Source organism: Gopherus evgoodei, chromosome 2 (genome assembly GCF_007399415.2).
Source record: "Gopherus evgoodei ecotype Sinaloan lineage chromosome 2, rGopEvg1_v1.p, whole genome shotgun sequence".
Lineage (NCBI taxonomy): Eukaryota > Metazoa > Chordata > Testudines > Testudinidae > Gopherus > Gopherus evgoodei.
Genome location: NC_044323.1, coordinates 202,830,804 through 202,849,363, shown reverse-complemented (window position 1 = coordinate 202,849,363; position 18,560 = coordinate 202,830,804). Strand labels below are relative to the sequence as shown.

Below are 18,560 nucleotides of genomic sequence, written 5' to 3'. Positions count from 1 at the left end.
ACTAGAACTTAACTCTTCAGCAAGTCATTTTGCTTTCATTCAAATATAGTTCTTTAAAGGGAGATGTGTCCAGAGAGTGTCACATGGCTCAGTGTTTGCCATGAGAACATCCATCCTGACCTAACATGGAAGGGTGCCAGGTTCCTAATACGGAGGCGTGACAGGTTCCAGCATGTAACATTCCATCTTCATTCAAGCAACTTCTACTTCCATCAAGATGGCATGGTAGCCTTGGCATCTTATGTATTAAACATGATGGCAGCTGCATACTGCTCCACTTAATGCATATTACTGGTAGTTTTTGGGCTCCTAGTCTGTTGAGGAAGTGTTATGGGGCCCTTATCTAAATGTTGAATTCCTTTCAGATAATTGATGATTATATACTCACAGAAAAATTGAATTATGATCACTGTGCAAATTTTCTTGGTTTATGTTTCTTCAGTTTTTCTTACCATTCATTTGCAATTCCTATGACCCTTGTCACATAATGATTTTACCTAGAGTTTGATTAAAAGCTAATGACTTTCCAATTTTACTTGCATACATCAAGGGCAGAATTTGCTTATTTTTCTTTTGTAATGGTAGAGTCAATAATTGTGAAATGGATATGCACGCGACTTAAATTCTCTAGCCTGCTATTGCCCATTCATCTGTCAGTCGTTCAGTTCCTATGTTGTCATGAGTGTTATTAATCTGGCTTTGTCATTTCTGTTGGGGTTTGTTTTTTTTTGTTTTTTTTTAGTGTTGGCTTTCGCTTTAAAATAAAATGTTTTCCAAGGGACCACGGCATCGATGCACAAAATTCAAATGTTTCCTGCGTGTATTTTTAAGAGATCATACTTGTGAGTGCTGTAACACTTGCTTCTTGCATAAATTTAGTGATTACATATTAAACATTCTGATGTTCTGGGTTGCATATAATGTCAGTGTGTGGAAAGTAATCTGTGTTAAACTAATATACAATAGGTTGATGATGAATTACTGTATACATCAAAGTAAAAGATGTCTGAGTGATGAATGCTTCTTTTGAAAGCTTGGTGTGTAAACATTTAGGACCAGATTCAGATGCATTGTGTGTGTGGGAGAGTGCAACAGCTTCCCCGTTTCATGCAACTGTAAAAGGAGTAAGCAGAATTCTAGTTCCTGCATAGAAAAGAATGCTAGGACTTCACCCATCATACTCTGATGGGGGTATCCCAGACCCCAAAAGGGATGGGGGCAAGGGGGCCTGGCTCCATTCCTCTAAGCAATGACCAAGAGACCTGGCTGGCTGCACTGGGTGTTAGGCTGCACCCCACAAAGAGCTGTAGTAATGAGCACAGCCTTTGTCCACCTAGGAGCTCTGAGAGACATGTAGGGCTGGGTGCACAATGTATAATAGAGCCCTTGATGTTTTTCTGCAGTAAAATTTAATTTTAATGCAAACTTAAAATATTTTTATTGTGAATTAAAGACATCTTTTAAAATAGTTTTTCCCTTTTAAAAAAAATCTTCGTTTTAAAGAAAATGTAGTGCTTATCAAGGTGCTGGATTAACATCTCTGGGGACTTGATCCCTCTGTCTAGCAGCAGGTGCAGCTTGTGTAGTAGCAACGCAAGTTTGCCCAGACAGTAGTACCACTGGTGTCCTTCAACCAAATTATGGAGGTGCTGCCTGTAAGAATGGCAGGGAATTTTTTGGCTGTTTTGTGAGGCAGCCAGCAGTGGAGCTTGCCAGGTAGAGACAGTTGTCATGGTAGTGTGGTGTTGTTACCTTTCCTCTAAGAACTAGACTGAGACCACAAACTCATTTCACATGTGCCAAAGAGCCTTCAGGTGGCAATTGACTTTCAGTCACTACCAGCCGAAAAATGGATTTGAACCAGTGACCTAGAAGCAAAAGACATCTATCAATCCCCAGAGTCATTCAGGACTTTAGTGTTTTTAAGTATAGTGCAGCTGAAATGAGATCAGTCCACAAGACTTATGAGGATTTGTTATTTATATCCTGATGTTAGTATTGAGTCTACCGATTGTTCTTAAAAATAAGGAAGTATATTTATACATTTTTGTCCTCTAGTGATTAAGATTATATTTGTAAATTGCTTTCTGATCTCTTCTGCCTAACTCCATTCAAAAAATGTATTGGGTGGCAGGATTAATTGGTATACTGCCTTCAACTGATGATAAATTAGGCAATTGCAAAGGTGTGTGAGACGTTTGTAAGATCCAATTTCGGATCATTACTTTGCTTACACTACAGGACTTAGACATATTTACAGTGAAAACAAGAATAAGTTCATTATCAAAGAACAGACATTCAAGCACTAGTGAGTAGCAATAGTGGAAACAAGTGGTTACCGATGAAACAAAATCATAACACATGTTCTAAAGCCAAAACTTAACTAACAAGTTACTCTCTTGTTTAAAGAATCTTATCTCATCCAAAGTTATCTCCAGCATTTTCAGCCAAGCCTGGTTAAGGCCCCATTTTCAGGTAGCAAAATCTCTATCCTTTTGCTTCCTCGGGGTGCCTTGTGTCCCCCCAGATATACTCAAGCAAACCTTCAGTGTATACTTCAAGATAAGATTCTCTACCCCTGCTATGTTTCTTTGCCTGTTAGTTCTTTTCTGAAGTTCTTTCTTACAGTCTTTCATTTCCATTCAGTTCAGTCTTTTGTTAGGGACCCACTGCGAATGAGACAATACTCAATTTACATGTAAACAGATAGATGGACATCTTCTGTCTGACATGATACAGATTTTAAGAACATATTTTCAGTCTGTGTAACTCCTTAATAGTATATGTACATACATTTCACAATAATAGTGATGACCAGTGTGCCTTCAGCTTTCATTTGAGACCTCACATGACATTTTTTGATGAATCAGAATGTATATATCAGAATCAGCAGATTCCCGTAACCCCTCCACACCCCTTTGGCAGCTGGCATTAAGAGGTTAATGGGTCACAGCATTCAGCACTAATTAATACACAACCAACCAAACAAGGGCAGATCTTCAGTTGGAGTAAAATGTCATAGCTCCAGAGAATTTACACTGGCTGAGGATTTGCCCCAAATGTCAATTTTATTTTTGTTGCTGAACTATTTGAAATACTAAAAATTCATGATGTTACTTTATGTATCTTTGGATTTTTCTTAGTCTTTACTCTGTGTACCTGGAAGAAATATTTAAGAAAAGATTAAACTACGTGAATATTAAAGGATCAGATCTTGAGAAAGAGAATAAGTAATGAGAAGAACACACACTGTAAACCTTTTTAACTTATGGAAGCATATTAATGAAAATATATTCTCTTTCTTCCTCTCTCTCTGTCTTTGAGTGCAATCCATGTTTATAGCTGTTTTAATAACACAAACAGTAAGCACTTGCAAGGGGACTTTAATGAACTCTCAAAAGACCATGATTACGGACTACAGTTTAAAATCAGTTTGAAAATGGAAGAGCTGCTAGTGGTGGTGCTTCTGTATTATACAGTATTTGGGAAGAGGAAGAAGAGATTTGTGTTGTGTTAAGGTTCAGTTGTCTAGATTTCCAAGTTCTGGACATTGTAAAGAGTATGTGAATGATTGTGTGTGTGTGAGAGAGAGAGAGAGAGTTTGTAGTTGGAAACCTGAGAGTAAGGGACCAACTTTAGGTAACGGACTGAAGAGCTTTTCTCATATTTTCTTGACTGTGTAAAGCTCTTTGCTCCTTACATGAATAACAGTACAAATATGCAGCTATAGGAATGACATTTATTGAACAGGACTGGTTTAACAGGGATAATAAATAGGAGGGCACATACTTCATAGCTTTTACAGGCCGAACTTATGGCACACACGACAGGCTCCTTGCATTCTTCCATTTTCCCTTGCTCTCACAAGCTCCCCGCTTGCCACCTTCCCATCCTTTACCCTCCCATGGCAGATGCTCTGTGTGCCGCCATTCCTCCTGCTCTCCATACCAGGGTCACTCATTCTTCCCCATGGCTAGAGATTTGTGTGATCCCCTAACTCCCTCCACCATGTCAAGGACTGTAGGCAGGTACCCATTACCCCTCACCCCACCACCATCATTCTTCCTTCTGTCTGATTGATTAACTCATTCAGGGTGTCAACATGTTAAACTCTATTGGGAGGATGAGCAGGAGTTTTGTTATGCTGAAAGGCATTAATTGGTGTCATCAACCAGTTGTCTTATCTATAGACAACTGCAAAGTAGTTTGAAACTGTAGCTATGCTGATCAAATGGCCAGGGCTCTATTTGTCACCCATTTTTTTCCCCTCTTGGTTTTCTGATTTCTCCCCCAGATCAGTAGGTTTCTGGCTATTGATGCTTAGAACATTCTCTGAAATTTTGGAATTGATTGAATGTAGGGGGAAAAGTTACTATGTTCGTGATAAACTCAGGACAGACAGCTGCAAGGGAGGGATAGGAATCAGTACCAGAGGGTTAAAAGGCCCTCCTCCTTATCAACTGAGAGGCAGCCACAGGTCAATCAGGTTCAGCTGTGAAAGGGTTACCAAGGTAGCAAATTAGAATCAGCTGAGGGGGGAGCTACCTGAGGTTAATTCGGATCAGCTGATTCCAACGGGGGGGGGGAGCGGGGGGGTGCCCAAGACCTTTTTAAACCCTTCCCTGTGGAAGGAAGGGGGGCAGAGCAGAGAGAGAAGGAGCCCTGCTGCCAGGAGTGCAGGAGCAGCAAAACAGCGAGACCCACCAGGAGGAGAGGCAGTACTTTCTCCCATAAGGGGGTAAGAATTCGCTAACCAGGACTAGTGGAGATATGGGGAGCAGACTTCCCCTGTGTCCCAAGGGGAACTGCATTACCTGAGCCTGTCTCACCAGGACTAAAAGCAGCCAGAGACTGGGGAAACTGAGAAGGTGCCTTGCTACAGTTACAAACAGACAAATGCAGCAATGCTGTTGGGTTGGGTGCCAATAATAATTGACACTTTTGCAGTCCCCACAATCTGAGGATCTTGAAGTCATTTACAAACATTACTAAGGGTATGTCTACACTGCCCTTGTTACAGCATGGCCGCGGCAGCGCTGTGACGTGGGCAGTGTAGACATGCTTAATCGCCAGGGGAGAGCTCTCCCAGCGATAAAAAAACAAAAACAAAACCACGCCGAATGAGTGGTGGTAGCTGTAAACGCTGTCTATGCTGGCACTTTTCAGCGCTAAAACTTTTGTCACTCGGGTGTGTTTTTCCACACTCCTTAATGACTAAAGTTTTAGCGCTGAAAGTGGCAGTGTAGACACAGCCTAACTTAGGCATCACAACAGTGTTGTTGGATAAAGTAATTATTATCCCCCACCCCTTTTCCTCTTCTCGCAAACAGAGAAGCTGTTACATAATGAGATTAGGGGCCTTGCCAATTGTTCCACAGGAAATCTGTGGCAGTATCAAGGTTAGAACCCAGATCTCCTGACTTCTAGTCTTGTGCTTTAACCATTAGACTGTACATAAGCTTTCTTTGGTTCCCCTATGAAAACTGATAAACATATAATACGGAACAGAGGATAAAAGATAGCCATACTGCAACAGAAGCCTTGTTTCCAAGATATCTGATTTTTTATTGTTGTACAGTGATCAAAGGAAAGGTTTGAACCTGAAGCAATAGTTTTAGAAATATGACAATATAACACTTCTGACTAGGGTGACCAGACAGCAAATGTGAAAAATCGGGACTGGGGTGTGGGGTAATAGCAGAGATGAAAGTAAGCCAGTATGGTCCGGTACAGTGTACTGGCAAGAGCCAGTACGCCGTGCCGGACTGCACCTGCTTCCATGGTGGGGATTTAAAGGGCCTGGTGCTCCGGCAGCTTCGGGGAGCCCCGAGCCCTTTAAGTCACCCTGGAGCTCTGAGGGCTCCCAGGTACCTCTGCAAGTGGGAGTCTTGGGGTGATTTAAAGGCATTAAGGCACCCAGCCACAGCCCGTGCCCCAGGGCCTTTAAATCTTGAGAGGCCCTGCCTCTTCCAGTTGAGGCCATACCCCTCCCTCAGAACTCCAACCCTACCGATAAGTCGTGTAAGTTACTTTCACCCCTGGGTAATAGGAGCCTATATAAGAAAAAGACCCCGAAATCGGAACTATCCTATAAAATCGGGACATCTGGTCACCCTACTTCTGACACACTAGGTTGCCAGGGTTATACAGTAGAGGCAACTCTGAAGTGCCAGGTTATACTATCAGGTAATTCAACCAGCTATCTAGGTGATGGTTTATATCTATTTAATGTAAGGACCACATCTTCTCTGAAACATTTGCTCTAAAACTGCTTAAGCACCCATTTATACACACAAAACCCATACATGCTTGCACAAATTAGAATTTTCAATTTTAAATTGGATGTCTAGACATGCAATTACCCACTTTCTTCTGCATGGAAATTCTGTTTGTTTGTGAAGAATATGTCCCTGTGAGTCCTTTCTGTGATGTTGCTCAGTATAATAATAATAAAATATGTATATAAAACTCTTTACAAAAAGTCCATGGAGACGTCAGAATCCAAACATAATATAAAGCAGCATCAAACAGATATTTCTTCAGTTTTGACTGAAAAACTAAAATGGATTCTGGCTCTGAATAGAGATAAGAAGCAGACTTCATAACCATGGGGCAGAAATGCTAAATACTATAGCTCCAAATGTCTGAAATTATACTAAGTGTGCAGCTCTTGGAAGTGTTTCTGTTTTGTGAGGGCTTTCCTTGAGTTTGTTAAAAATATTTTGGTTCCTGAAAGTCTCAGCACACCAGGGATGAGAGCAGAACAATATTTAATTTGCACCTTGCTGTTCAAAGCTGAAGAAGAAGGCTTTCTAAATTGCGTGGTGTTGAGGTGTTGGAGAGTGTTCTCTCAGTTACGCTCACAAAGGTGTAATACGCTTAGATGACTAAAGCAGCCAAAGCAGTAAAAATGTGAATTATCTTTATTACTGAAATTCCACAGCAGGTTAGATGATTTATTTTAGGATGGGCTGTAAGCTTTTATATTCAGTGCCTTCCCTTCATTATTTGCTCATCACAGCAGTATCTAAATCACATAGCTGTAGTGCAGGGGTAGGCAATCTATGGCACGCGTGCCAAAGGCAGCACGCAAGCTGATTTTCAGTGGCACTCACACTGCCTGGGTCCTGGCCACCGGTCCGGGGGGCTCTGCATTTTAATTTAATTTTAAATGAAGCTTCTTAAACATTTTTAAAACCTTATTTACCTTACATACAACAATAGTGCTAATTTAAAGCTATGTTAAGTATCCCTAACACGCTCTAATGTTAAAATATTTTAAAGGTGGCACTCCAAGACCAGTCACTGGTTTAAATATGGCCTCCAACTGAGCAACCAAGGAGGTAGCCTTGCTACCCATCATACCCTGGCTGAGCATGTGTCAAAAATAGTGGTACCCATGCCTGCCTGAATCCTCTTGACCCAACGATTGATAATGTTCATTGACACTGATGAGTGTAGTTTTCCAAAAGATAATAATAGCTGTGGCTTCTGAGGGGGATGAAGGGAAGCTGACCTCCTTTTGTATTCTTGTATGCAGCAAACCATACAGAGATGTGGCTTGTGAACTAAGGTTGGGTAAAATACAAGAGCGAAGAAGGTGTGACAATGGATACATCTAAACCTTTCTCTTCTATGGATTTTCTCTTAGTTGAGATGGCAAATAGGGAAGATTGCCTCATTTTTTAGGCCTTCATTACCAAACAGTTTTTTAATCTCAGTTGAAAGGAAATTTCTAAAGATCTTTTCTGTTGACTAAATGGGTGGATATCATAGTCTGAGTTTAGGAGATAGTTTATCTGTTGATGATTAGTGATATATAGAATTCAGCATCTACTTCAAAGTGCATTGCACAATTCTTTGAGCCCTGTTATCTATAATTATGATTATTAAGTCTTGTTGTCTTTGCCTTTCCCTTGGCTTATCTTGTTCCTCAACAAAATTTATTTTTACTTCAGAGGATGCTGAATGTGATTTACTCCCTCAAGAATTCTGTGACCTGCAGAGTAACTAGAAAGTAAATTGATATGTGTCTGTCACCTTGTGAATGTGTGATTTCTAATTCCTTATTTTGTTTTTAGTTTGCTTGTTTTAAAATCTATTAAAGTATACTCTGTCTATCCCTTACTTTGCAAGTACCAGTGAAGGCTTTCAAAATCATATGTGTAGAAGAAATTGATTTGCAGCTCATTTTTGCAGCAGCAGTCAGCAGTTTTCCTTTACACTGAAATATATTATTTGTCTATGAACAAAGATACAGTAAATTGCGCTGCATGGTGATCCTCTAGTATGAGTAAAGTACTATGAAACTAGACTATATAGAAAAAAATGTTCTGAAAGATAGGCCTATGGTGCAAGAGCACTGCCCTGATATTTCATTTGGGAATTCCCAGGATTTGAAGTGACTTCTAGGTCCCAAGATCAGGTATATGGAAGTATGTGTATTGCTTGACAAAAAAAAAAACAAGTTACATTGGAATGAAAGTTGAGAATACACAAATTAATGTAAAAGGTAAAAAATTACAGAAATGTTTAAATTATCCTAAGGAATTTTTTTTTTAATTTAGGAAACTCAGTTAATGTTAAACCTATAAGAAATCCACACAGTCTTAATTCTCCTCTAGTGGCACCATATAATAAACATACATTTATGATTAAGGCATTTTATTGTTTGTGGTCTCAGATTAGATTAATTGATTCTTAAAGGAAGATCAGTTATGCTTTATTATCAATTTATAGCTTCACTCTGCCCTGTGGTTAAAGTTGCTTAATTTCCTTAACTGAGCATTTACATCTGTGAAAAGGTTTTGATTACTTTACAATTTAACCTTCTCTCTGAAGTTCCTGGGTTTATAAAGGTTGTTTTGGTGATGATAATAACATTATTGTAATGTTTTTTCACTCTTAAATTACTGATATGGTCTCTCAACCTTAACTCCAATTAAGTACCTATTTTTGTCTGGGAATGCACATACATAACAATAGGCTCTATCAGGAGCAGCAATACTCTAAAAGTAGAGGGGCCATAGGTGCCCAAACCGTGACCCCACCTCATCCATGTTGCCCCCCCCCGAGGCACTACCCCTTCTCCCCAAGCCCCCACCCTCGCACCGCCCCTCTTTCCCTGAGGCCCTCACTCCCATGCTGCCTCTTCCCCCTGCCCCCCAAAGCCCTACCCTCTACTCACTCCTCTTAGCCCCCACTCCTCCTTCACTTCTCCCCTTCCTCCCGTTCCAGCGCCTCCTGGACTGTATAAATGAAAAACGGGGTGAGCTGGAAAAAGAATGTGAACATTATCTCTGAAGTTCTTTGCTTCTGCTAGCTTTTATCTGAGTCTAAATGTTATCCTGATGTAGGATTTTTTGAGATTTTATGTCCTGTGGGTGTTTTTTTGTTTGTTTGTTTTAAGGTAGCATTAAAAAGTAAACAGTCCCAATGGGAGTGTGTGAAATATCTCTGTGTATGTTTTCTCCATTTATATTAATGAATCCTTTGCCACTATTAAGATTTCAGTAACATTGTATTAGTCACTATTTGTTGATGAGGAGAATAGAAATGCCTTAATGTGCATTTGGGGAATAGAATGCTTTAAATTAAGATTGATACAGTATAAAATGTGTTTGCAATTTTGCAGTGGTTAACAAATATAACAATTTATGAAGACATATTAAGGCCATACAGAGCAGTGAGGACAGATGTTATTTGTTGATTTTTATGGTTTTGAATTTTTTCTTTTCAAGACAAGGGAAAGGATAAATACATTAACAAGGAAATGACACATGCATACATATAAGATAAAATACCAGTAAAACTGTTCCATATTTCATTTAATCATATTTAACTTAATCATTTCTAGACACGGTCTAACAGTGGCAGGGCTTTTCTGATGACCTACCATATTAGATGATGTTAAAACCCTCTCTAAAGCTGCCAAAATTCTGCTGATTCATGGAGGCAGGTATGGTTTGATAAAAATAATCTTACTTCTAGCATTACAAAGGAACTGTATAGTGGGTCAGGATATGGCCCAAAGGGTCCATCAGAGTAAAGGCGTATATCATAGTGTAATATTGCATATCTGAAATGAAACACAAAATGGCAGCTGCCCCTCCAGCAGGAGGGGAGACATCTCTGCATTTAAAGTTATCTGCTCCTTTCAGGCCATCTGCCAGCTGTCATCCTCCACCCCATTTAACAAGGGCTTGAATTCAGCCAGACTAGTCTGATGAGCAATATTTAAAACATTTAAAATGAAAATGGGTCCCTTTCGCTCCCAGATAGTTCTTTGACCATCATACTTCATGTTTTTCCTGAACTTGAACCATTAAATATATATATAAAAGGCAAAAACCTTAAGGCTTTGGATCCTGTTCTGATTTTTTTCTCTCACCTTTGCTTGTGTTCTGTTGGGTTTCAACAACCTTATTTTGAATTCCTTGATTATCCTTTGTAACTGCTTATTGTAATTTCCAGGCAATTGCAACAGTAGATTACTGAATAAATAGGCCAGTTGTGGTTCAACAACCATTTAAGTGATCTCTATGCAAAGCAATGTATAGAGAGTGCAGGGGCTTTATGTAATTTGATGCTTGTGTACATAATGGGGCAGATTTTCCAATTTGCTTATCTCCCCTTGTACCTCTGGAGTGGCACATAAGGTGAGAGAACTGGCCACCCCTTAGTCCTGGTGAGGGACAACTTTGGCATGAGAGAATCCCCAACAGGTATAGAATCAAGACAGTCAGCTTCCATGCCAGCCTCCCTGTGGCCCTGGGCATAGGAGGCCTTATGGGGCATGTTGGAGGTATAGAGAGTGCATTGAACTCCAGCTGTCCTCAGCTGGTACCTCAGGAACTGTTGCAAGCTGGTACATGCTAAAGCAGTCCCCAGATTGCTCTAAACTACCTAGAGCTGGGCAGATAATCAGGGAGCTATAACTGTGTCCTTGGTGATCCTCGCTTTCTGTTGTGCCAAGCAGGAACTCTTACACTGCGGAGAATCTCTCCCGTTGTCTTTAATCACTGAGTAGCCTAATCCTGTACCAACCACATCATCCACTGTTCTGTTCAGATACTGTTGTTTAGTAATGACTCTTCAGGCACAATTACACGTGGGTATAGAATTGTTAAGAATTTTATAGCCACAAATTCAGAAAACTTAGCTACTGACAACATTAAAATGACCTGTGAGTAACAGCAATACTCTGTGAGCATAATATAATTATTTATAGATTGTATTTCTCATGTTAGTTGCTTTTATTCATGCTTTTCCTCCAAATTACTGTTGCCACAAGTTCCAAAGCCCAAATAAATAAAAGAAGAGACAGTGAGCGGTTTTGTCTAATGCTTTGAACGGTGAGGAACAGGTACCATTTCACAAAGCAGATTCTTCTGCGTTAGGGTAAAGAAGATAAACGTGTAAATAAAATTCGATCAAAATGTGTAGGCAATGAGAATATTGAACCAATTACTCCACTCAACTCTTTCAAAAGCCCTTTCATTATCCAGCAACAGAGCTATGACATACAGTCACCTCCCATATCAAATGGAATTATGCTTTTACATTTGCTTTTGTTTTGTTATCTTTTACAAAGACCCAACTCCCTTACTTGCACTTAATTTGGTATTAAGACTATCTTGTTCTTTGGCATGCATCTTAAACTCCACTTATATTATGATACTGGAAGATAATTCTCATGCTGATCTGTCTGTCTAGTTCTTATACTGCAGTCACCAACATGGCATCTAAGCACCTTCATGTGGGTCCCTGTTTTATCAAAGAAATGACAGCTTTATACAGATTGATTGCAAAAATCTGTTTTTCCTCCACTTCCTCAGATGCTGCCTGTAAAATTGGAGCCACCTGTTCTTGATGGGCTTTATAGAACTCGGCAACCCCTCATCATCTGGCACTTTTCCAGTATTTAAGGACTTAATAGCCTCACTGGTTTCCATCTCCTAAAAGCTTTTGCTCTTCATTAGTAATAGATGCTATGTCAAGTCTATCCTGGCAAGTATGCTAGCAAATTTGAGTAATAATCACAATCAGATGTGTATAATTTGAAAAAAATGCATGAGTTGCTGGCTATACGAACAGTCTCAGCTAATGATCTGTCATCTAAATGTGCTCTTAGGCCTATTTCTGTGGGCCTGGTGTGTTTTATGCCGAGCTGTCAATAACTTCCTAGCTTTTCCCCCACATTTGCTCTGCCTTAGCCTGTATAAGGTATCTGTTTATAGAATACTAGATCAAGATGATATTTAGCTTCTGCCAAATTAATCTGTATGTGGCAGTTTGTAATTTTCCATTAAAAACTGTATTTTGATCTCACATTCTTCAGTGTAGTCTTTTCCCTTTTATTTTTATTAGGTTTCTGTGCAAAACGCTATGTATGTCTTGCAAGGTGCCCTTGTATTTTATGTCCTGAAATCAAAGAGTGTGATTTTTTTTCCCAATATTAACAAATTTCTTCCTGGAAAAGCCACAGTCTTTATTGAGGGAGGGTAACAATAGTTAAATGGACCACAGTTTATACAAAAAAGTTCCTAATGATAGATGGGTGCATTTTAAAACATATAAAGAAATGAAATGCAAGTCTCCAGGAACAGAGGTGCTCTGGTACTGATAACACAAAATATAGGGCTGTCAGAAAGGTGAAAGACAGTACAGCTAGGTGAAAGAAAGAGATGTATTTCCTCGAGTCAACAAAGATGGTTCTTTTTAAATAGAATTTTACCTTATTTCATGATAGTCATATGTGAGGTCTTGACATCTGGAGTCTGGTCATTTCCAGTGTAACTGATGTACACCTGCCCACGCTAAATGTGAACCCACAAATCTTGAAGTTTTAAAAACTAGAGGAGGCAATCCAATTCATGGTCTCAGAATGCAAACTCATTTACTTCTTTCTGTCAAATGCCCTCTGTTTACGCTCTTGCTCACTTTTTCTTTCTTCAGGTGGCTGGTTACAGGATGGTGTGGCAGCTTCAGATGAGCTTGCTCTGTCTCTTGCCCAGAGGGTGAGTGCAGTGGCTGTACAGAGCTTGTGCATATGTACAAATATGTAGTGAGAGATAGCCCCTGCACAGCAGAGCTTACAGTCTAAATGGGCAATGCAAACAAATGATAGAAAAGGGTGAGTGGTTGGAAAGTTAACCTAGATCACTCGAGCCCCAATCACAAGATCATCCTTCCATTCAAAGGGATAGAAGGGAGTAGCTTGGATACCTGGAACTCAAAATTGCTGAAAAAATGTGCGGAAAATGAAGGAGATTGTTTTGGAATTGAAAACAAGATCTGCAGTGATTTCATTACTCTAAGAAGAGAGCTGAGAATATAAATCTTCGTCTACTGCAGTCTCTTGTAGTAGTGAAGGTGCAGCAACAATGACCTTTCCAGGAGAGTTGGAGAATTTCAGGTTTATTTCCTGTAGACTCCAGGCAGAATGCTACCCCAGAATGAAATAATAAAAATTGCCTTTAAAACATAGATGGACTGTGATTATTGAAAGCTACCTGGACATTCTGCTCTCTTTTAAAGAAGAGCACGTGTGAAAAATGATATGTACATCAAGACAGGTGCTGTATGGTATAGTACTTATGAAAACCCTTATAGGAAGTTTGACTGCTTCAGAGTTGAGATCACAACGCTGATGTAAATAATACACGCTGCTAAGATGAAATATATCAAGTCGTTTTGTAAAGTGGGTTTTTTATATTTCTGTGCCAAGAAGGAGGATTAGAACTGACAGCCATTGCAATATTAAACATGGAGAGAAAATAAACCTCAAGATCAATAAAGATTTTTTTCCTTTCAAATATGGACGAGATGCATGAAAACACATGTACAGCAGATAATCTGCTGATGTTACAAAACTACATCTTGCTCACAAACATCACACATGATTTCATTACATATATTTTGGATATATGGGGAAAAAACAACCCGCATGAGTACAAATTGTGAAGAATTTGAGCCTGACTCTGATCTCTCTCACATCATTATAAATCAGGACTAACCAAGCTGAAGTCAGCAGAATTATTCACATATGAAATCAGATGCAAAATCAGACTCGGGTCCTCAAGAACTAACTTTTAAAAAGTCACTGTTGCATTTTGGTGCCATCTTGACACACTTCACTGATGACACACTTCACCCCCTTTTAAAGTGTCTTGGATACTGCAGATGGTAAAGGAAATTATATCTTTGTTTAACTCATGCATGGAATATGTCCTCCCAGAAGTCTCTCAAATAATGTCATGGTTACCTAGTACTATTTTAATATGACCATAGTTGTCATAAACAGATATCTAAGGGTTAATGTTCTTTTACCTGTAAAGGATTAACACAGGGAACCAAAGACCTGACCAGAGGACCAATCAGGAAACAAGACTTTTTCAAATCTGGGGGGAGGGAAGTTTTGGGTGTGAGTCCTTTGTTCTTGGTCTGGTTCTTTTCTTGGCTCTGAGAGTGAACACAGGAATCTCCAGGCTTTCTAATCTTCTGTTTCCAAGTTGTAAGTACGAGGATAGTAAGACAATAGGTTTATATTGTTTTTTTGTATTTACATGTGTGTAGTTGCTGGAGTGTATTCTTTTTGGATAAGGCTGTTTGTTCATTTTTTTCCTTTAAGCAATTGACCCTGTATATTGTCACCTTTATACAGAGACTATTTTTAATGTCCTTTTTCATTCTTTTTATATAAAGCTTTCTTTTTAGGACCTGTTGGAGTTTTTCTTTAGTGGGGACTCCAGGGAATTGAGTCTGCAGCTCACCAGGGAATTGGTGGGAGGAAGAAGTCAGGGGGAAAATCTCTTTGTGTTAGATTTACTAAGCCTGACTTTGCATACCCTCTGGGTGAGGGGGAAGAGAGATTAGATCTCTCGGTACTTGTGTTTCCAGGACTGGAAGCACAGAATCTCCTAGGGTCGTCCAGGGAGGGGAGCCTGGGAGGAAGTAACAAGGGGAGGGGGTTATTTCCCTTTGTTGTAAGACTCAAGGCATCTGAGTCTGGGGGTCCCCCAGGGAAGGTTTTGGGGAGACCACAGTGAGCTAGGCACTGTATAATCCCTAGGTGGTGGCAGCGATACCAGGTCCAAGCTGGTAACTAAGCTTGGGGGTTTTCATGCTAACACTCATATTTTGGACGCTAAGGTCCAGATCTGGGAAGAAATGTTATGACAACAGTGCACACCTATCTCATAGAGCTGGAAGGGACCTTGAAATGTCATTGAATCTAGTCTGCTGCCTTCACTAGCAGGACCAAGTACTGTCCTTGACAGGATTGTTTCCCCCTCTGCCCTGCTCCCTAAATGGCTCCCTCAAGGATTGAGCTCACAACCCTGGGTTTAGCAGGCCAATGCTCAAACCGCTGAGCTATCTCTGCCCCCGCTTGCTCCATCTTTATTTTAAGCCAGAAATGTCATTATTTCTGAACCTTCCAAACTTGACATCCAAGACAGAACAGCAATTTTCTTTTAGTTTCGTAGCAATGTGTCTCCAGTGCAGTCAGCTTGGAACCAAAATTTGTAGTGATGGGGAGATGCAGAATCAGTATAGCCATGTTGAAACATTGTATGTAGCTGAACGTAGTTGAAAGAGAATGGGGTTAAGGGCCCTTCGCCAACACAAGTGGCCTCCAGTTCAGTGGACCTAGTAACTATGTAGCTCAGGGTTTCTCAAACAGGGGTCACCACTTTTGTAGGGAAAGCCCCTGGTGGTCCAGGCCAGTGTGTTTACCTGCCCCGTCCACAAGTCTGGCCGATCGTGGCTCCCACTGGCTGCGGATCGCTGCTCCTGGCCAATGGGAGCTTCTGGAAGCGGCACAGGCCGAGGGACTTACTGGCCGCCGCTTCCAGCAGTTCCCATTGGCCCGGAGCAGCGATCCGCGGCCAGCGGGAGCCGCGATCGGCCGGACCTGGGTGCTGCTTCCAGTAGTTCTCATTGGCCCAGAGCAGCGATCTGTGGCCAGTGGGAGGCACGATTGGCCGGACCTGCAGACGGGGCAGGTAAACACACCGGCCCAGTCCGCCAGCCTTTGCAGAAATATATGCAGTTGCAAGAGAAGCATGTGAAGCCTCAAGCAAAGTAACAAAACAAAACAAAACAAAAAAAAGCAGCATCAGCTTTTGGTAGATTTCCTCATTTTCCCTGTGCTTGCAAGGAGGGGAATGACTGCCTTATGCTGTCTTAAGTGAAGAAAGAGAAAAGCTTTTGTCACACACATTTTTAGGATTTACCCCTAGGCTATACATTGTGAATTTAGCATCATGTACGTATAAACATTTGTTGCCAGCCCAGAAAAGGATCCTCCAGCGAGAACTTTGGATGAATGTAATGGACAGAAAATAAGCATGTGGAGATCTCTGGAGGATTGCACATTTCAACCGAGGTGCTATTCTGATAACATTTATGTTCTTGTCATGTCTAACCAGCTTTGGCAGTATGTCTTTGATGTTCACAAGTAAACACCATGTATTTTTCATGTATAACAGTTAACACTGAAGCTTCTGTTAACCATGCCTTCCTCCCCCTTTCCTCCCATATCATTCATATCTTATCTAAGTAGATGCAGGGCTTAACTATGTCACAATATTTTTGAGATTCTCTGCACTGAAAAAGCCAGGCATTTCTGGCTCGGTTTAAATGTTTGCCAGCTCATTATGTTGTATCAGCTTGCTGTATTTGATTATACACAGAAAACTATGTCATAGGTCATGATTAAATTGACCAAAAAAGACTAAACTCAGATTTAGAGCAGAACACAGGAATTGCCATAGTTGTTCATGCCCCAGCTCTAGATGTGTAATCCTGCATTTACCTAATGTGGGATGATCAGTTCCGCTCCCCCACATTAGGTCTCATCCTGGCATCTAATAATCAGAGATTAGTTTAAACCCTGAAGCAAGGGGTTTAATTTCCCTTCCTAAATTTTTGTTAGCATTAGTTATTATAAATCTGGATAACCATGTTATCCATATAAATGTCTAGTCCCTTTTTAATTTTGCTGAATTCTTGGTCTCAATGGCTTACTATGGTAGTGAGTTCCATAGTCTAATTATACATGTGTAAAAATATTTTCCTTTATCATAGTAACTGAAACACCATTCTTAACCTGTTAGATTGTGCTGATTTATATCTTCGCTCTCCACTTCATTATCCAAGTCATTAATGAAAATATTGAATAGTATAGAAAAATAGAATAGAATAGACTCCACTAGAATTGGCCTCCCAGTTTGACAGAGAACCATTGATGATTACGCTTTGAGTCTGATCTTTCAACCAGTTGTGCACCCATCAATAAGTAATTTCATCAAGACCACTTTTCTATAATTTGCTTATGAAAATGTCATGTTGGGACTGTGTCAAAAGCCTTATTGAAATCAAGATAGATGATATTTACTGCTTCCCCCTGTCTAATTGGCCAGTAACCCTGTCAAAGTAAGATATTAGGTTGGTTTGGCATGACTTGTTCTTGACAAATCCATGCTGGCCATTCCTTATTACCCTATTAGCCTCTACGGGCTTACAAATTGATTGTTTAATCATTTGTTCCAGTATCTTTCCAGGTATTGAAGTTAGGCTTCTTGTATATAATTTCTTTGGTCCTCCTTGTTCACCTTTTTCAATATAGGTATTCTTTTTGCCCAGTCTTCTGGGACTTCACCCATCCTCATGAGTTCTCGAAGCTAATTGCAATAGTTCCAAGATTGATTCAGCTAGTTTCTTACATCTGCTAGAGTGAATTTCATCAGGCTCTGCTGACTTGAATACATCCAACTTATTCTTTAACTTGTTCTTTCCCTATTTTTGACTTTCATTCCTTCCCCCTTGTTGTTAGTATTAACTGTGTTGCGTATCTGGTCACAATTAACCTTTTTGGTGAAGACTGAAGCAACATATGCATTTAAATTAAAGGAGATATCCTATCTCCTTGAACTGGAAGGGACCTTGAAAGGTCATTGAGTCCAGCCCCCTGCCTCCACTAGCAGGACCAAGTACTGATTTTTGCCCCAGATCCCTAGGTGGCCCCCTCAAGGGTTGAGCTCACAACCCTGGGGTTAGCAGGCCAATGCTCAAACCACTGAGCTATCCCTCCCCTCTCCATTGCAGCCTTCTTGATGTCATCACTAATATCTTTTTGTAAGATTCCTTTTTAATTTTCAGTCATTGAAGAGCTCCTGATCGAGTCATATTGACCTCTTACTTTTCTTCCTATTTTTTCTTTGCATCAGAACCTCATAGTCTGAATCTGTTAATTGCTTGAATGTTCACTGACTGAGTCAAATTGTATTTCGGAAAGTTTGGTACATTTTAAGTTAAACCTTTATTTAAATTGTCCATGCATTTTTGGTTTGTTTTAGTTTATTCAGAAGGTATTTTTAACCAAATGAATGAAAGTTCTGCATAGTTTTACACATTTGGGGGAGAGACTTCTGTGGAGATGAAAAATAAATTGTAAAGTTATCTTTAACCAAAAGCAAAAACAAAAAGAGGACTACTTATCCCCCTATGTTTTGCATAGTTTGATTTGTAACGCTGAATGACTTTTGTGCAGCAAA

The 18,560-nt window shown here is 40.1% G+C and overlaps 1 protein-coding gene across 1 annotated transcript in view; it reads left to right on the top strand.

Annotated features, from left to right (window-relative positions):
* The window catches only part of LDLRAD4 (low density lipoprotein receptor class A domain containing 4), a 430,910-nt gene that overhangs the window by 311,427 nt on the left and 100,923 nt on the right, over window positions 1-18,560 (top strand). The window lies entirely within an intron of this gene.